Source organism: Phragmites australis, chromosome 5 (assembly GCF_958298935.1).
Source record: "Phragmites australis chromosome 5, lpPhrAust1.1, whole genome shotgun sequence".
NCBI lineage: Eukaryota > Viridiplantae > Streptophyta > Magnoliopsida > Poales > Poaceae > Phragmites > Phragmites australis.
In genome coordinates this window covers 26,905,843-26,913,237 of record NC_084925.1, presented here as the reverse complement: position 1 = coordinate 26,913,237, position 7,395 = coordinate 26,905,843, and the positions used below count along the sequence as shown (strand labels likewise).

The window sequence follows — 7,395 nt, the reverse complement described above, 5'->3', positions numbered from 1 at the left end:
ACCTGACAAGGTCCACAATGGTGACATAGCATCTTATTTCATCAACTTTAACTAAATTATAAGAAATCTATGGTTGAGACTAGATCCACTGAAAAAGGATCGTCATATGCCTTCCAGTAAGTCCAATAACATCTCAATTTGACTTTGTATATGAAAGTTATACTCATTTTACCAACATGATGTTCTGAGACTACAAGTGAACTTTGGAATTCGAATAGAGCTCAACTTCGAGTCTAAGTAGACTTGCCCACGAGTGATAGCAAAACATCATAAGAATTTAGTAGCAACCCATTAAAGAAAGTATAAACAGCGAGAAATAAGTTCACTTGATGGTTTAATTATTACGCACATGCTCTTGTAATTGGCATTGTATCTCTTGAGAAGTAGCGTTGTACATATCTGAAAAAGTGATGTTCTCATCATTTTCCCGTTTCTCCCTTAGGATCATCCCTAACAAGCGTGTTTGGCATGTATTCGAGTTATTCTAGCAAGAAACGGAACCGTTTCTCGTATCCAAATGGGCCCTAAACGTAAACTACATGCCAAATTTGCACATGTACATAAATAGATGAGCAGGTTTAAGAAAATGCCCAGAAATGAAAATGGCATAATGACAGCCTTTCAGACTGGGAGCATTGGCATTTGAGGGGAAAAAAGACTGGGACCATTGACATTTAGCAAATCACATTAATTAATCACTTGTCTGACAGACTGACTTCTTCACAACGAAGTCGCCAGATTGACGCCAGAGAAAGTAGGAGTATGCTGCTACTGGATCAGACTCCGTAATCTGTGGACCAAAGCAGCTTTAAACATCACAGGTGATTATTTCGCTAGCAAACTTACAAATTGCAGATCGAAAGATTGCTTTTCTGGCTATCATTACAAAGGTGCTACTAGGTTCTACCCAAGACCATAGGTTCCAGAAAAGCAAAGTATGCTTGATGATGTCAACAGTAAGCACTCAGTGCAAGACCATGTGTAACTGTTAAATTTAATTTGTTTTTTTTTTATGATATGTGAAATGTCAGTGACACGTAGGAGTTGCAGATCCTAAAACTCAAACTTAGGGAGTAGCATGTTCACAAAAATTCCTATAACTGTTGGTAATTCCCTAATCAGAAATCCATAATAGGGTGTTCATACTAATTATGGTCCCATAGATGACGAATATTTTTTAAACAAAAATAAGAAACTGCACAAATTTAGTCTGAACAGAAACCATTACTAAAAGATCAGTATTATAACCACTTTTGTAAGCATTCCATAACCATGGAAGTATCATGACAATGAGCCCAGGAGCTGACGCTGGTATTGAAACTAGATTGTATACTTGGGCAATTTCTACTTTTGAGAGAAACATACCTTTCCCATTTAGAGCCCATTCCACTGCACCGTATTTTTAAATGCATCATTTTTGTGCTCAATTCTCTCTACTTTCTTCTGTAAGTACGGATCACCAGGAACAGCACATTCCAGATACGGCATGCATGTATCTATTATAAGCAGCTTTAACAACGTCCTCCACATAACCAGGCAAGGGCCCCACATTCTGCAGGAGAAATCTAGCTCAGAATCTGATGAATACAAGCATCAATGATGAGGTCACCGCATATAACATACTAAATACATGTTTAAGAAAGCACAGAAAGATAACCTCATAAGTCAAACGAGTAAGATCATCAACTGCAAGTTTTAGGATCACCAGTACCCCCACGTTCTCGACAAACTTCAGCTGCAGAAGATACACTTTCCAGAGTTTCTTGACCAGCCTTATCATCAGTAGATTACATATCAGCATCTTTGCTTCCTACACTGAAGAATCTGGAAGGTCGCTCCAGCTTGCAGCCATCAAGCCCTTCACTGCAGTCTGCAGATTATATGTCTGAACCAGTGGCGGATCCAGCCCAGGCTAGGGAGGGGTGCTGAGCCTTTTGCTCTTCAGCATTTTGGGCTGGGCCCGTGCTATGTGAGAGGGATTTTTAAAAAATTTCTGAATTTTCTCTTTTATTTCTCTGTGCTTCGTGAGCTGGGCCCGTGCTGCAGCCCCCCAGCACGGGCCCTGAATCCGCCCCTGGTTCAGACCAGGGGCAGGCATTGCAGGCAAGGGCTTCACATTGCAACTGAACAAGCGCCTGAAGTCTGACAAGAAAGGCCGATTCCCACCTGAGTATGCAGCGTGTAGGATCAAGTCAGGAGTGAGGAGGAAGAAGTTCTTCATAGTTTTTTGATCAGAAGTCATAGTACGACATTATCATCGTTGCAAACAAAGACTGCAAGATTAGTGTAACAAGACAACAAGACCCTTCTGAAAGGGGAGGTGTACAAGACGGCATGAAGTTATAAGCGTGCCGTATTAGCACAAGGCATTTCCCACATCTTAATAAGGGTGAAGGTCCAAACATTCATGTCAGGTTTCTTTTGGCAAATTGTAGATGCGCCCACGAATCAAGAACCAGCCAGAAGGATCGCCGCCCGCGCGATCCCGGCCGGTGGCACCACTCCGGAACGGAAAAGCCTGACCAGCGACCCACCGACTCCCCGCAGGCCCTAACTAAACAGCACGAGACGGCACGCACTAAGGAGGCGTGACAAGAGGCGGCGAGGAGAGACCTGAGATAGCGGCGATCGGGCGCGAGAGGACGGCAGGAGGCAGAGGCGTCGACGCTGTTCAGGAGACAGAGGAAGGGCGTGTCGTTACGGGGAGCCAGCGGGCCAGTCCGAGCTGCCGCGGCGGCGGAGGAGGAGCGACTCGAGGGCGGATGCCATCGCCGGAGACTCGCTGGCCAACGAGACGCGGTGTGATTCGTCGGTGCGAGAGCCCACGGCCTTCGGGCCATGGGATGGGCCTGGTTGGAGTCTCTTTAGCACATAGGGGTTCGAAGAGTTTTTTTTATTTTTTTTATTTTTTTAGTTAAAATTTAAATAAATAGATTCGCGGTGAAAAAATTTGTAAAACTAGGTGCCCGCAGCCCTCTGAGAGGGCGGCTACGGGTCCTAACTGCTCCCTGAGAGGGCGGTAGGCCTAACCGCCCCCTCAGAAGCCCCTAGCCGCCCTCTCAGAGGGCGGTTAGGGGCATTTTTTTCTCTAAAATTAATTTTTTTTCCATTTTATCCTCTAAAAATGTATTATTTTTGTAATTAAAGAAATAAAAAAGGAAGGGGTGTAAGGAAATTAAGAAATTAAATTTGGAGTAGGTTATGTAATAACGGGAGAAAAAAAATCAGTAATTAGTAGTTGCAGCATTTTACGTGGGTATAGGGTGCGAACGAGGACAAACATAGTATTAAATATATGGTGAAAACATTACAATACACTGTAACCGCGACGACACGATGAGGAAAGAAAGATGGCATGTACGGTTCGCACTAAGACCTACTTATTAGTGCGCCGATCCTAATCATAACATGCCTTAGGGAGGGAAAGTATGTCGGGTTACATTAGGTACTCTCTACTGCGTGCATCTAGGATACTTTCCCTTTCGGAGGGCATCGGGACCTGCCGCCTTAGCATGGCGGGCTCTCTCCCGCTGTCTTTCCCTCTCAGCCTCTCGAGCCTGAGCCACGGTACGGTCGTGCGCCGCCTTCCTCATACGCTCTTCTTCCTCCCGCTTGAGGTGAAGTTCCTCTTGCTGTTGTTCGTACTCCCGACGTGCGTAGGCTTTCCTTCTCCACCTCATGTTCATGTCGACCCACAGCTTCTGTGAGTCATTTTGCTCATTGTCGAGCCACTAAATAAAATCACAGAGCGGTGGAGGGGACTGAACAAATGGAACAAGATGAGCGGTTAGTAAAAGAGGGTGCGTAATCGGAAGAGATGAGGCGGATATCTGTTACCGTACCGGTCGATAACCAGTTGTTGCATGGCGAGGCTTGTCATACTCGTAGTTGGTACACATGAAGAAGCGCAGTCCATAGGTGTATGAGATGTCCTGCGACTCGCGGAGCTTACAAAGGTCACCACAGAAGCACATTGGTGGTTCGAGACCTTCAGGTGTGGTAGTCCCCTAATGTTTCTTTGGTGGGTTCGATGGAGCTGAGGAAAACATTGCACTTGAGAGTTATGAGAAATGAGCGATGCTTCACCGTAAGGAGGTTCGGCTATTTATAGATGGGGGAGGCAGGAGCATTGGATTCGCTCTTGAAGAAAGGAGTGAGGGCATGGGCGTAGCTGGTGGGAGGAGCATTGGATTCCATCTTGAAGAATGGGAAAGTTTTGTCATTGCCCATGGTCAGAGATTCCACGTTTATTGGTACCCGTGTTGTCATTTACTGATTTGAAAAAGCTGGGTAGTGTTGTCACATCTTGTTTAAAGCCTGTGGCAGGAGGCATGTGTTGTCAAGTCATGGTTAAAGTTTAGTGCTGTGGTCACTTCTTCATTTAACGTGTCTGAATATGAAATGCATTTACGAAATACTAAGTCGACCATACAAAGTAAACGTGTCTTAATACATAGGAGTACATCACGAAGCGAATATGCATATGTTAGTTACATAAAATGTAAAATGCTACTCATGCCTCCCTCGTTGCCGTCGCCCGTGCGCCCCATCGTGGTCCCGATGCCGCTGGTTAACCCTCACGTGACCCCTGGAGTAGGTGAGGGGGTCGGGTGGGCCAACGTGTCTGGTAGGCCTAGTAGGGACCACCGGTGTCGAGGGCTCGTCGTGCGTGGGCTGTGTCCGAAGCGGTGCACTGGAAACCTGGGACCGCTGAAGGACGTTGTAGTCAGGTGTGCCCCCGAAGAAGTCACGGACGATGTCGTATGCGGTGTCGGGGCCAGCCTCATCCTCCTGACTAGGGTAGGAGGACTGTGAAGGCTCGGCAGGCGTCCATGTGTACTGGCTGGAGGGGCCTGTGAACAAATAATCACGTTAGATACGAACAATATGGTATTGAAAGTAGTAGTAAAAAATATATAATTGTACCTACGTGGTACGACGGTGCAGCAGAAGAAGGCCACGCTGACGTGCCGTAGTACGTTGCGAGCGGGGTAGGGCGTGGGGCCGCCGAAGACGGACCGGCCTCGTCACCGAAGTATCCTGAGCACAGTACTAAGTTATTTTGCTGAAAGTATTAGAAATTAGGAAGAAGGGTTCCCGGAGTACCTGACTGTGGACGCACAGGGCTCGATCTGCGAGGCTGCATCGAGACTTGTGCAGACGGACCTAATGAATGTTTAATAACAATAAGTAAAGGATATTGGTCAATATTATTCAAAAGTATAATTCGTACCATGTTGCTCGGACCCTCCAAGACGTGATAGAAGGGGTCGTGTGGGTGCCGACACTGAAGAACGTCGGTGCACATCTGACGGCCGAGATGACTCGGCGTGTACACCACTCGTCCTGGGAGGCGGCCCTGCTACATCTGTGGTAGATCGACAGGAGGTGAGCTTCAAGGCGTGCGTCGTCTTGTCGAAAACCCGTCTAATGAAGCTCGCAACATCCGACGCACTTAGGTGATGCCCTTGCCGGACGCGGTCCATGGCAGCAGCTGCATCCCTATTTACGTCATAAATGATATCTGTCTGCGGATACGAACAAAAGTGAACAATTAAAGTATACGGTTATGTTCATTCATTATGGTGTACGGACTTCAAAAAGTTACTTACTGCTAAAGCGGCGTCCTCGTCCCAATGCACCGGGTATGTCTCCGTTGTCGATGCGACGTGGGACCGGACATCCTCAGGGGTGTAGGTGATACGGGTCCGCGTACGTGGTACATACCACCGTAGGTACTCCCTGAAGTTCCCCTCGCTGTAGGGACGCGCCTCATCAACGACGTCCTATAGCGCTTGGGTCCATGTTGCCACGTAAGGGGCTAAGCGCTCCGCCCAGAGGTTGCCAGCTGGCTGGCCTTTCCGCGTGTACCTGCATTCAAATCACGGTACATGTAAGTCAAACTGAAACGAAGGTTGCTGAAACTATAATTTTGCAAATGTACTTGTGGACTTGCAAGGGGACGGTACGGATGGGGACGAGCGGGAATGCCTGGTGACGGCCAAACTGCCGCATGACGCGGTGCGGTGAGTACTCTTCGATGTAGATGTCGAAGACAAGGGGCGTCTTGGTGAGCCATTACTCCTCGTCGCGGGTTTACAAGGGTGACAAACCCAACCCTGCACGTGTATGCACGGACCGAACACTGTATAGCTCCCATACCACATCGTTAGGACGTAGCCTGTCAAACTGGGTACGAAAATGCTCGTACGCGCTGCGAGGCTACTCGTGGGCCCAGTGTGGCTGAGTGACAAACATCAATACAAATATTCAGAGACTAACAAAGTACGAACGAAACTGTTAATGTAAAATACGTACCCGTCGACGACACCACAGCGAGGCCATTGTAGGCGCGTCCTCGTCCGTCTCGCCGTACCATTCCTCTGGGTACAGGGAGTGATCCACCACCGGCCTGCCTATGGTGAAATGCTCGTACGACCATAGCTGAAGAAGAAGTGGACACCCGGCGAAAGTGGCTAGTGCCTCCTTCTTCGTGCATGCGTCGCAGAGCGCCCGATACGTCGCAGCAAGAACAGCGAATGCCCAGCTGAACTGCGGTACGTCCTCCGCATCAGCGTCCGCTATCGACCGGGCGTACGGCACAAGTGTCCTCGTAACCAGGTGGCCTTGGCCACTAGTGAACATCACCCACCCAAACAACCAAAGGAGGTAGGCCTCCAAATGTCTCGAGACCGCGTATGCGTTGGCGTGTGGGTGGATGTACGCCGGCTACACATATGACTGGTGTTAGAAAGGATCATTACGACATACTTTGTTAGTATTCGATAGGTTGCATGTTACCGTACCTGGAACTGTAGGATCCACTTCTTCGTTGGCCCTCGTGCATCGGATAAGAACTCAGGCACGTAGCGGGGTGCGTTCGCCTTTCGCTCCATCGGCCCAAATCGCTGATGCATGTTGTTCATCCAGTCAGCCTGCATATCGATGACCCCAACCGCAGCTCCCACGCAAGGAAGGCCTAAGAGGTAGGAGACGTCCTGCAGGGTCGGGGTCATCTCTCCGCACGGTAGGTCGAACGTATGTGTCTCCGGCCTCCAACGGTCGACCAGTGCTGCTATCAGCGACCGATCGAAGTAGAAACGATGGGCCGCAACCTCGGGGTTCTCCGTCGATCGGGCCTCGACCAACCGGCAAAGCGGTAGGAGTCCGGCCGCTGCCAACCTATAAGTATTGCAGTACATCAATAATATGTAACAACAGCAATGATATGACAATTTCGTATCAAATTTTCTAAGTACCTGTGGCTCCATCGCTCGTCTACCGTCAGTAGCTCTCCAGGGCCTCATGGGCGAAACACTCCTAGCTCCGTCTGGTGCTCGGCGGATAAGAAGCTGCGATGCTTCTTGTCCACGGCAGGGTCCAAAAGCTCGGGGA

At 48.6% G+C, this 7,395-nt stretch overlaps 2 long non-coding RNA genes across 2 annotated transcripts; both read right to left on the bottom strand.

Annotated features, from left to right (window-relative positions):
- Positions 1-366: 366 nt before the first annotated feature.
- Positions 367-1,892, bottom strand: LOC133917534 (uncharacterized). The gene is made up of 3 exons (XR_009909694.1): positions 1,658-1,892; positions 1,366-1,552; positions 367-790 (listed from the first exon to the last, which is right to left on the bottom strand). It is a non-coding gene; the product is annotated as an uncharacterized LOC133917534 (long non-coding RNA).
- Positions 1,893-4,429: 2,537 nt separating this feature from the next.
- Positions 4,430-5,291, bottom strand: LOC133917533 (uncharacterized). The gene is made up of 2 exons (XR_009909693.1): positions 4,927-5,291; positions 4,430-4,853 (listed from the first exon to the last, which is right to left on the bottom strand). It is a non-coding gene; the product is annotated as an uncharacterized LOC133917533 (long non-coding RNA).
- Between the last annotated feature and the right edge of the window lie 2,104 nt (positions 5,292-7,395).